This window comes from Cnephaeus nilssonii (assembly GCF_951640355.1).
Source record: "Cnephaeus nilssonii genome assembly, chromosome: 11".
In the NCBI taxonomy this organism is placed as follows: Eukaryota; Metazoa; Chordata; class Mammalia; order Chiroptera; family Vespertilionidae; genus Cnephaeus; species Cnephaeus nilssonii.
The window spans coordinates 23,032,230-23,045,041 of NC_137082.1; positions in this window are offsets into that span (position 1 = coordinate 23,032,230).

Here is a 12,812-nt window from a genome sequence, read left to right on the forward strand (position 1 = left end):
AAATTGAACCTGCAACCTTGGCTTATCGGGACAATGCTGTAACCAGCTGAGCTACCCAGCCAGGGCATCTTCTCAATTTTTTTTACCATTTGTGTTTTCTTCTATAAATTAGAGTTCATGCGTCTTTTCTGATTTCTTGTGTTTTACTGCTTTTAAATTATATTTCATGTGCTTATATACTCCATTAATACTCCATTTTTAAAATCCCTTTCTTTTCCTGATTTCATTGGAATTACCTGAGCATATAAATATTTCAATATCCTTACAAAGCTTTGTTCCCAAGTCTTGAACAAGTGCTACTACCCTCCAATAGATGTTTTCTCACTGCATCAATTCTTTGGTCAGTTCAGTTGGTTGAATGGAGCTGAACTCAGGGCTTTTAAAATTCTGCATAGAATCTTCCCCTGCATATTATACATAAATTTACTCTATTTCTATTAGTATTAAGCATGGTGCCTTATTCACCTACAGTACCACATTATTTGCTACCAATGGGTTATCAGTTCTCTCTGAAGCCAGGTGGGTTATTCCCCCCCCCCCCCCGTTAGGATTTTATAATCCTTGGCCCATTTCATGGTCTTGGAATGCAGTCATTTTAGCCCACAATGTGCATAGAGATTTCTGAATAGAATAGGGATTACATATGTAGTCAAAGGACTGATAGCATTTGAGAATTCGGTAGCTGTGCCTGTTCACTCTGGCTCAGCTACAGTCTTGCTCAGTGGCCTTAGGAAAGTTACTCAACCCCTTGCCTTTTTCATTTCTTCTTCTGTAAACAGGAATCAAACCACTTTCTGCATCCTTGGTCTGATTCAAGAAACCACGGATGAGATAACGGCGGTGGAGACGTTCAGACAAAAGACCGCCTTCAGTCGTGAACAGATTCATTTTAATTATTCACCCAGGCAATATTTCTGTCTGCAGTGACCCTTATTATTGACTGTCAGATAGGGGGCATATTGATGTCAGCAGCAGAGAGCACAGGGTTAGTGTTGCAGGGTGCTAACCCAAGAACCAAATTGTGCATGAACAGTTAGACACAGTAATGCAAAGCACTGCAAAGGTCAGCCTCAGTAAGTCTTAACAAAGCCAGGAATTACTCTGAAGGGTTGCTGTCCACAGGCACAATCAGCCTGCTCTCTAGAAACAAGATGAAACAACTCATGGCAACATACAAAGGTGAAACCATCTGAGGAGGAATGCGAGCTGTGGGCTGAATCTACTGCTTGGAATCTGAGAAAGGCAACCTTTGTCAGCCCAGACCCTACTTCTCAGAGGAAGGAGCAAACACTTCCAGCAGGGTGAGATGCAGTGAAACATCCATCTCTCTCTGAAACACATTTACCTGCAGAAGGCAAGCCCTTTTGTCTGGGCAGGAAGAAGCCACCTCCCAGAGTATTCCAAGGCCAAATTCTTGCACCTCAGACTCCTAACATTTTGGGGTTCATTTAGGTTGAGGTCAACAAGCCAAATGTATCATGTCACCTTTTATATAGCTTGTAAGCTAAGAATGATTTCCTTATTAAAAAAACAACAACATGTTTTTACTTATTTTTTTTTAGAAAGGAAAAGAGAGGGATGGAGAGATAGAAACTTCAATGAGAGAGGATTATTGATCGGCTGCTTCCTGCATGCCCCCACACTGGGGATCAAGCCCACAATCCAGGCATGTGCCATGATCGGAAATTGAAGGGATGATCTCTTGGTTCCTAGGTTGAGGCTCAACCACTGAACCACACTGGCTGGGCTGATTTTCTTATTTTTAAATGGTAGTAAAAAAGTCAAAAGATGAACAATAGTCCATGAAACATCAAAATTGTATGAAGTTCAATTTCTAATGTTCACAAATAATGTTTTCCTGGAACATAGGCATACTCATTCATTTATGTATATTCTGTGGCTGCTTTGGGGCTACAAAAGTAGATTTGAGTACTTGTGACAGAGACTGTACTAGTATAAACCAAAAGCCTAAAATAGTTATTATCTGGCCCTTTAGAGAAAAAAAAAATCTGACTCCTGATCTAGGCCATCCTCCCACACAGTTCCTTTATAGGCCCAGCAGACCATCAGCAGGCTCTGTGCCTCACACCCATCATGGTGTGTCACCTCTCAAGCCAGCCTTTGACAGCAGCCGTCATCAAAATTATCTTTATTCAGAACTCAAATCTCCAACCCACTGGGCCTAATTATGCTCTATTAGAATGGCTTGGAATAAATAAGTGCACCCTCTTTCATGCATGAAGGCAAAAAGAAATGAGAACAACTATTCCTCTGTCAATACTGCACACAGGAAGAGCTGTAAGTTGCTCAGCACCACTGAGCCCAAAGAGGAATCTCACCCATTACTCACAGGTACTCTCTTCTCCATATCATTCAGGAGAGTTAGGGTGTGCAGAGCTGGGTACTACTGAGACCCGCCAAGGCCCACCAACCAGGCTATGGCTGCTCACAGGAGCCAAAGCTGTGGTCCTGAAGGAGTTCTATGCTGTTCCCATGTGGAAATCTCAGGTGAGGCCATGTCGGGAAGAGCATGGCTAGCACACTGATCCCTCACTTCTCTTAAGGGCATCTGAGTCTCAAGCCACTGCATTCCTGCCATTGAAACTTCTATCTTCAGCACTTTACCTGTCAGCCGGTAACATTATCTAAAAGAAGAAGAAAAAGTATTTTAAGTTATAAGAAAATCTCAGGTATCATCTTGTCCACTGTTGCTCCAAAATAGGTCTGTGGACCACCAGCATCAATATCAATGAGGTGCTTGTTAGGAATAGTGTCACAGGCCCCATCCAGATCTTCCAAATTATAGTCTGCATTTTCACAAGATCTCTAGGGCATTTGTGTACACATAAAAGTTGGAAAAGCACAGAGCTGATATATTGCCATTCTATAAATTCAGGACCCGAGTTTTAACTTTAGTTCCTCAAATCTGGGACGCGGTTCTGATTTTACTCTTCTAAGCAACATCCACAAGAATCTAGGAGGAGTCGTCATACACCTTTTAATGAGAAGTAACCAAGAGCGTTGCCTTATTCTGCTTCTCTCTCTTCATTCAAATCCAGTTCTTCTAACACTAATGAGCCACTAAGCTAAATTGCATACACAGAAAATTTTAAATAAATATCTGTCTTTCAATGGGTACCAAACAAACTATGGTACATCCATACCATCCATATCACTCAGTAATGAAAAGAAACAAATTATTAATACACATGACTTAGATAAACCCAAAAAATATGCTTAATGAAACCAGCCTATCTCAAAAGATATATACTGCATGATCCCATCTAGTTAACATTCCTGAAATAACATAAAACAATGGAGAACAGGTTAGTAGTTGTCAGGAATTAAATTTGGGGGGAGAGGGTGGGTGTGGTTATAAAAGAATAGCATTAGGGAGTCTTGTGGTGATAAAAGAGTTCTTTATTTTTATTGTGGTCATGGTTGCACTGAGATACACTACAGAGAAAAATTCATATAGCTATATACACACACACATACACACATACACACAAGTGCATGCATAACTGGGGAAATCTGAATAAGCTTTGTGAATTATGCCAGCATTGATTCACTAATGTTGATACTATATTACAGTCACATAGGATGTTGGATGAAGACTGCACAAACCCTCCCAGGACATTTATTTGCAATTTCTTGTGAATCTGTAATTATTTCACAATAAAAGTTTAAAAAAATAAAATTAAAAATAGATGCACTAACAAATGGATGAATGAACAATCAAATCAACAAACAGAACATTATCCACAATAGGAGTCAGATTCTCTTTTAATTGAGAATGTTTTCTCTATTTTTTTATTATCAAATGTTACTAAGATTTCATCAGGTAAACTCTGTTCTTTAATTTTGCTGGTTCTTACTAGAAGCTGTGGTCTTGTTAGCATTTAAGGAATAAAGGGACATTTTAGACTCTGATAAGTGTTCCTAAAATATCAAAATGTCACAAATCTAGAAACATTTATTAGAGAAAAGTCTTTATCTGTCTCTAAAGACACAAAAATACATCATATCTCACACAGAATACTTTTATCTAAGTCATCTATTTAGGGCTGAAAGAATTAAAAACTCTTTCACAGGCCTTTGAAGTCAAGATCTTAATATACAGCTCTGACTCCACCTCTTGCATCTCAGATCTTTTCAACATATTAGCCACTTTTGCCCTTGTACATATAATTGCTTAAATTTTATGTTTAATTCTCCTTTTTTGCTGTAATTTTAAGAACAATTAGGTGTCAGAGTTCAGAGCTTCTCAAGTTTAAGAAGAGACAGCCAAAAGTAACATTTCCCTGCCTTGAAATACCAATTGCAAAAACAGTACAACTAACATTTTCCTAGTCCTTTGCAACTGATTAGACACTTTCAGTTACAGAGATTCATTTAGGGGTCAACTCAGACAATATGAAAAATTGTGTTACAGCAATTAAACTAGGAAAAGAGAATCGCATGGAGATTTTCCCACCAATCAGGGAGGCCTGTCTAGATACAATAAGTTCATTAACTTCAAAGAAAATGGGGACCTCTCCAAAAAATCTCTCATTCTGACATTTTTTTTCTCCTGACCATGGCCTCCATGACTCTCCAGGTGAACTTGTATTTGTCTTGAGCTTGCATAGGAAACAAATCTAAAGGATGAACCAGGACTTGAATCGACCAAACATTGGTAAAAGGCCTGAAATTTGTGAGCCAGAGGTCACCAGCTGGGTGAAGGCCTCCTATTAATTGTAATTTGAGTCATGGACCAACCAGCTTCTTGGTTCTTTGTGATTCCCAGCTGATAAACAGAGCACTTGTGGAAAACAAACAGGGCAGAGTATTCCCCTGGGCTTCAGAATACACATATATATTGAAGCCCCATAGGTATGTGCTTTGGAAAAGCAATTCTCAACCAAGGCTATAGGGGATATTGAAATGGGTTGAGCCCAGAACCAGAGTAGAAACCCAATATGAATGTTCAAAAGGGTAAGTAGTAATCACCCTATATAATAAAGAGGTAATATGCAAATTGACCATCACTCCAACACACAAGATGGCCACCCCCATGTGGATACAAGATGGCTGCCACAAGATGGCCAGCAGGGGAGGGCAGGTGTGGGCAATCAGGCCAGTAGGGGAGGGCAGTTGGGAGGGACCAGGTCTGCAAGGGAGGGAAGTTGGGGGCGATCAGGCCTGCAGGAGAGGGCAGTTAGGGGTGACCGGGCTGGCAGAGGAGGGCAGTTGGGGATATCAAGGCCTGCAGGGGAGGATAGTTAGGAGAACCAGGCCTGCAGGGGAGGGCAGTTGGGGGTGATCAAGCCAGTAGGGGAGGGCAGTTGGGAGTGACCAGGCCAGCAGGGGAGGATAGTTAGGGGTAATCAGGCAGGCAGACAGTCAAGCAGTTGGGAGCCAGCAGTCCTGGATTGTGACATGGATGTCAGACTGCCCATTTTGGCCCCATCCCACTGAGATCAGGCCTAAACAGGCAGTTGGACATCCCTTGAGAGGGTCCCATATTGGAGAGGGTGCAGGCTGGGCTGAGGGACACCCGCCCCCGCTGGGCACAAATTTTGTGCACTGGGCCTCTAGTCACTAAATAAGAGCAGGGAAGAAGCAGAAAAAGCAAGGGTCAAGGACAAGGCCTGGAATTCAAGCAGTGATGTGTGGTATGGTGAGGAGTGATTGGTGCATTACCTAGGGCAGACGTTGTTTTCTGCAGCTGTCCTGTATGGACCAGGCAAAATGTAGGCAAGGAGGTTGAGCTAATAATATCAGAAGAAGGGAAAACTGAAGATATGTGGATAGAGGGGAATAAGATATAGTTATTTTCCATAAGTACTTCTAGTACAGTGGAGAAGTTAGATGCTCTCACTGGTAATAAAAAGACAAGCAGAATATGAGAAGTGCCTTGCTAGAAAGACAAATAAATATGGCAAATATGGGGGAAAGATAAATCAATTTTCATTCAGGGAATCTTGGAAGACATCATGGAGGAAGAAGCATTTGACTGGAAGTGTTAAGGAGGCTGCAGAAGTGAGCAAGTCTGCAGTTAGAGAATGGCATATGATTGGAGGTAAGTTTGTGGGAAAAGAGTCAAAGATAACTTTAAAATTTCTAACCAATATTACTGGGAGATGGTAATGCTGTTGAAAAATATATTTGTATTAGGATTGTAAAAAATGGTCTTAAATATTTTCTCATTTTTTCAAATGATTCACATGGAAGATATACATTTCTACCTACTTTTGAAAATCACTTCTTATGAGATTATCTATAACTTCAAAATGTTTCCCATATTAATTTGGTTGGGTTATTTAGGTTGAATTTGCTAGAAGCAGAGCCTGAGACAAGAATCTGGGTCCCATGATACACAACTTATTGAGAGTGCACTTGGGAGAGATCTGTAATGGAGGGAAGGAAGCAGATGAGACAAGGGAACTAGCTGAGAAAGAGTGTGGGCTCCTCTGGAGTCCATCCCCAGCTTGATTCCCATGGGGATCTCTGGAGCATGAATTGCATCACAGACTTGGTCCCACTCTGAAGCAGAGATCAGCCTCTGTACTCTGACTAGTCAGTCCGTGGCTTCTGGCTCTCTCAGGACCAAGGAGATAAGTCTACCCTCTTGTGCATGGAGCTTTCCATTGGCTTAGGGTAATTCTCTAGAGAAGGGAGCAGCTGTGAGCCTTTAGTTGCCAATATTCAGAGCAGCTGGACGTGATATAGTTTCCTCATACAGGGCATCTGGACGAGGTACCAACAGTCCTCACTATCTTTGGGTTCAGATGTGTACCTTAGATAACCCTATCTGCAAATAAATGACATTTTGGTGACTCAGGATGTCTTTAGTTTTCTATTGTCTCCCCTGACTGATGATAAGCTGTGAAAGAATATGCTCCAATTTAGATCTCTAATGGGGACACCTTGGACCAAGGTCTTAGAGACAGTGAGAAAGCTGCCAAGACAGTGTCAAGCTCTTTGAAACTTTTTCCATTTCTAACCCCAGCTTCTCTTTTTCCCACCTAGTGTCATGGTCAGAATATAATCTTATCTGAATCTTGTTATGATCTTCATTGCCTGATAACATTTTAGCTTAACCATTTATTGATATCAAATTGTAGGGAACACCTGAGCCCAGAAGTAGGGTGAACATTGAGTAAGAATGCAATGAGTGGGCAGGCTTTGGTGCTAAAGTTCTGACTCAACCAAGGCCATTTCTAAGGAGGACTTTTTGATGATCAATGTGTAGTTGATGAGAAAGAGTGGATGATTTTCAGGATAAGTTAGTTGGTTATAACAAAAAATTAATAAAGCCAGTAGTTCTGGATTTTATCACTTCATGAGATTGTGTGTTTCTGGCACACGACCATAGAAAATGGCCTGTTCACAGGTTGCTTGTTAAAACAGAAAGTTTAAACAGAAAGTACTCAAATGAAAAGAAAACCATAGGATTATGTCACAAGGACACAGGAGCTAGTTGGAAGGAGCTCTTGCAGGCCAAATGTATGACAATTTGAGCATCAAAATATTTAAGTATAGTAAACCCTGGGTCTATACCAAAAATAGCTAGACAAATCAACAAATAAACAGGGGCTCTCACTTAATTGAATGCTAATTACTGTCTGGTAGATGCATCAAATGAACTGGAGTTGGGAAATCAGTATTTTGTCACAATCATAGCAAATATAGGATCAGGAGACAATCATCAAAGATTGAAGTTCTCACAAGAAATAAGATAGGTGCATGGTGTTAAGTGTCTTTAACAAACTATCTTATTAATTGCAAAGGAAGCATACTAACTAGACTGTGGAGAAATTGGACAACCCCTTGACAGGGAAGCACTTGGACAATACTTTGGGTGATAAAAACCAACATCACTACTGAGAAGCTGATGAACATCCTATTTCTGAATGTGATATTTTGACAAGGGCATGGTATTCCCATGCAGTATTCCAGCTGAGAATGCACAACTTTAGTCTAGTCATGAGGAACCCTCAGAAATCCCCAAATAAAGAACATTCACTCAATATTTAACATTCAATTGAAAGGAGGAGGTGGTATTATTAAAAAATGTCAATGTCAAAACTGGAAAGACAGGCTGAGGAACAATTCCAGAATAATGAAACTAAAGAGATATGGCAATTAAATAAAATGTGTGATCCTATACTGGATCCTATACTGGAAGGAAAATAATGCTATAAATATCCTGAAATTCACAAGTGACTTTGGTTATTTAAAGAGTACCTTTTGTAATAGTTTCAACAATAAGGATTTTTTAAACAATAAAGAGTACCCTTATCCTTAGGAAACATACACTTCAGAATTGAGGGGTATGCCCTAGCTAGTTTGGCTCAGTGGATAGAACATCAGCCTGTGGCCCAAAGGATAGCATGTTTGATTTTGGTTAAAGGCACATACCTTGGTTTCAGGTTCCTCCCCAGCCTGGGCCCTGGTCTGGTGCTCTTGCAGGAGACAACGAATCAATGTGTTTCTCTCACATCAATGTTTCTCTCTGCCTTTCCTTCTCTCTTCTACTTTTCCTAAAAATCAATGGGAAAATATCCTCTGGTGAGGATTAACTAAAAAAAAAAAATCTAGGTGTAGAGATACATAATGTATGCAACTAAGACCCATCACCTAGACCATACTGATGCTTCTGAAGTGGTTTCCCAGTTCCCAAACTCTTCCTCTCTAATCACTTGGCCCACCACATGTAAAATGAGTTGCCTTATGGAAGCATAGTTAGGATGGTATCTCTCTTCTGCAAAACTCTCTGAGGGCCACTAGTTGACTACAAATATAGACCAAACTCATTGCTTGATCTTCAAGACCCTCCAAATAAGACCCCAAATTGGTATTTCTTCCTTTCCTTCTACTCAAATCCATGACAAAAGGTGATGTAATAAAATATGAGCTTTGGGTCAGAAAGACTCTGAGTTCTCACCTAACCCCAAAATGAGGTGTTTGAGATTAGGAAAATTCCTCAACCTCTCTGAAGTGCAAATCCTTCATTTGTAAAAAAAGGCAATTATAATACAGAGTATATAAGATGATGATAAGAATTGTGTTATTAAGCCTCATAATAATATACCTTAGTCTATAATTGCCATTCCCCAATTTTCTACAGAAGCTTCTTCTGACCAGAATTCCCTTGTGATTGATTTTTTTTCTCCATAAAAACATGCTTTAATTCAACCTCCATCTAATTTCCTCTGTAGAAATTCTTTCATCTTCCCCATACATTTGTAATTACTCTCTCCCTTTCACATTTTCATAGCCATTTGTTTATATTTCTATTAAAAACTCATGTTTTATTCCCCATCTTTGTCTAAGTACTGGACCAAGTGAGATTTAAGTAAGTGTGGGCTCAATTGGTGTGGGCCCTCTTGCCCCATTGAGCATTGGTTGCTATCCTATATAGTAAATTCTTGTATGGTATTATCTCCCATTTTAGACTACTCTTTCATTTAGGGCAGTGGTCATATCCTGTATTCATCTGAATTCCCCACGGGACATTTAGCAGAGTGCAGTTGGGGTTCTGTGTCTTGAATTTAAGTACTTAAGTCCCTGGTCCTGTGGTCCTGTTGTCCTGTTTAAGTGATTATATATATATATATATATATATATATATATATATATATATGTATGTATATATATATATATATAATCTCTGAACACATATATGATCTTATATATGATCTCTGAACACATAATAAGCTGGCCATTCATTGTATATCCTATATAATAAAAGGTTAATATCCTATATAATAAAAGGCTAATATGCAAATTGTCCCCTTGACCAGGAGTTCGACCAGCAGGCAGGCCAGCCAACCGCCCATGTCCCCTCCCCCTGGCCAGGCTGGCCAGATCCCACCCATGCATGTATTCATGCACTGGGCCTCTAATATATATATATATATATATATATATATATATATATATATATACACACACACACACACACACACACACACACACACACACATACACACTCATATACTGAGTGGCCAGATTATTATGCATTCAGAGATCATAATAATCTGGCCACTCAGTGTGTATGTGTGTGTGTGTGTGTGTGTGTGTGCGTGTGTGTGTGTGTGTATATATATATATATTAAATCTCTCTCTCTCTCTCTCAATATATATATATATATATTTATATATATTGAGAGAGAGAGAGAGAGAGAGAGAGAGAGATTTAATCCTCATAATGACTTTTATGAGGCAGATTCTATTATTAGTCCCATTTCCAGATAAGGAAACTGAAGCACAAGGAGCTAAATTACTTGCCACAGTTAGTAAAGTGGCAGAGCTAAGAATGAAACTGAGACAGTTGAGCTCCATAACTCATTCTCTTAACCATTGCACAGTACTGTTTATCCTTAGACCATATTGGAATTTTTACGTCTGAAGGGCAGCACAATTTGCCACTGTGAATATTTGCAAGTAGAGAAGATTGTCACAAAGGTGTCAATGCCATAGGGGAGCCTAGCCCCCTGGTCATCCTCAGGAAGCCATGTTCTTTTACTGTCTGGCATCTGTCCAGCAGGATGCTGCTTCCTGCCTGTGTCTTCCCTATTCCTTCTCGGAGGCCAACAACTACTCCTGCACTACCAGTTTATTATTGAAGAATCTATATTGTAGATACCTCACCACCCGATCTCTCCCTTTTTTAGATTTTTACTGGGATAATACTATGTAACAACAACCCTCTCCCTCCCAAATCTCAGTGGCTTACAACCACCAATGCCTATTTTTCTTACTCTAGTCTAAAGATCAGCTGTGGTTTGGCTAATATCTTCATTGGCCTTACCTGGTTCTGGTGGGCCCGGCTGGACTCTTAGCTTCAAATCACATTTGAGTTGGCTCCATGTGTTTTTATAATTTTGAAACTGGATAAACACCAAAGACAAGTTCTTCACAAGACAAATAATAGAGCCAAGGAAACTAAACTTATGATGAAACATATCTAAGGCCTCTGCATATGACATGTCTAGTAACGGTGCATTGGCCAAAACAAGTTGCATGAAACCAAAATGCACAGGATAGGGATGCATAGCTCTTCCTACTATACTGGGAGTGAGAAGCATTTGGTGAAGGAACATGGAAATCCAATATAATCAAACCCTAATGTGTAAATTAACCAAATGGTGGAACAACCTGTTGCTATGATGTGCATTGACCACCAGGGAAGCGCCGCTTAGCCAGAATCCGGACTTAAGGCTGGTGAGCTCCTTGACAGCGCTAAGGACCCCTCAGGGGGTGTCCACCCTGCTGGCTTAGGCCAGCTTCCCACAGGCTGGGCTGTGGGATGCCTACTTCCCCACCCCAGGTGCACGAATGTCATGCACTGGGCCTCCAGTATAACTATAAAATACAATATAAAATTTTAAGGAGGAATGACAAATTGAAAATGGTAGTGTAATCTACAGACTTCTCTAATGCCCCAAAGACAACAGTGCAGTGGGTTCTCAGCACAAATAGGGGCAGGAACAGCACGATGCATGTGTTACCCCTTGGCTCTGATATGTACTCAGCCCGCAGTCATTTGGAAGTGGATGGATGAGACCACATCATCAGGATGGCCAGAGAGCATGCTTGTGTATAATGCTCATGCCTCAGAAATGTCACGTTACCTCAGCTTGAGTAAGTGGGTACCATTATGCAATCAACCAACAAATAGCTATTGAACACCTAAACTGCAGCATCAACTTGGTGTTATTGAGTCCGAAAGAGAAGTGATGTGTCAAGGACCAATTGACCTCTCTGGGAAGACATGACTAACACACTTGTAACACTTATTGAACAAGCCAGGGTGTGATTAAGTTCTCAACCACATAGAGGAGCTCCTAGGAAAAAGGACAGTATTTTTTAAAGTGATAATTGCACAGCATGGAGCACATGCAGAGAAAGCCTTGGGGAGCTGAGAGCTTTAAAAGAGGACCTTGAATGTCCTGTAGATAGAAAACGTTAGATACGCATTTCCAGAGAGGAAACAAGATGAGTCAGGAGAGGTGGGGAGGCAATCATGAGATATTATAGGATTGTCATTTAATAGAGTTTCAGAAAATTATATTCCAGGAGCAAGAGAGGGATAAAGGAAAATGGCCTGTGTTGACAGATACCTTGGCTGTCCTGGCCTGGGAGAAATTCCTGAACTGTCATTTTGAGTTCAAGTTCTATTTTCTGTGTTATTTTTTTCCTGCTTCAAACCCATTTACTTTCTAACTAAACTATGTGGAAAAGAAACCACATTTAAATGATTCAACATATGTCACCCAGAACTACGGGGCCCTGTCGTTCCTTTTTAAAGAAAACCCCCATGAGAGTTCTATTTTCAGTGTGAGCAGATTTCCATTTCCAGCAGAGCTCACTGGGGTGATACTTTCCCTTCCCTCCTATGCAGGGAGGGAGCCGGTGGGATTTTAAAAGGTCTGCTGTGTTGCTGAGTGTTCTGGAAGAATGCAGCATTGCGGTAGCTCTGACTGAACCAATAATTTATGATCCGGAAACCCCAGCCATTGTGCCTCCTGTTTATCACAAACAAAGGGAGAGGAAGTGCCTTTTCTTTCTTCCTTGTGGTGATGTAGCACCCGCCGATTATGATATGAGGAGGGAGTATTAAAAGCTGAAAGTCAGAAATTTTTCTAGCTTGAGTTAGAACATTACTCTGGAATTATCAATGCCATTACAGAGATTTCTAGTACAGTGGAACCTTGATTCTCAAACTTAATTCATTCTGAAAGCTGTTTGAGCAATGATTTTTTTGAAAACGGAATCATTTTTTCCCAATAGAAATAATGTAAATGAATTAGTCCATTGCA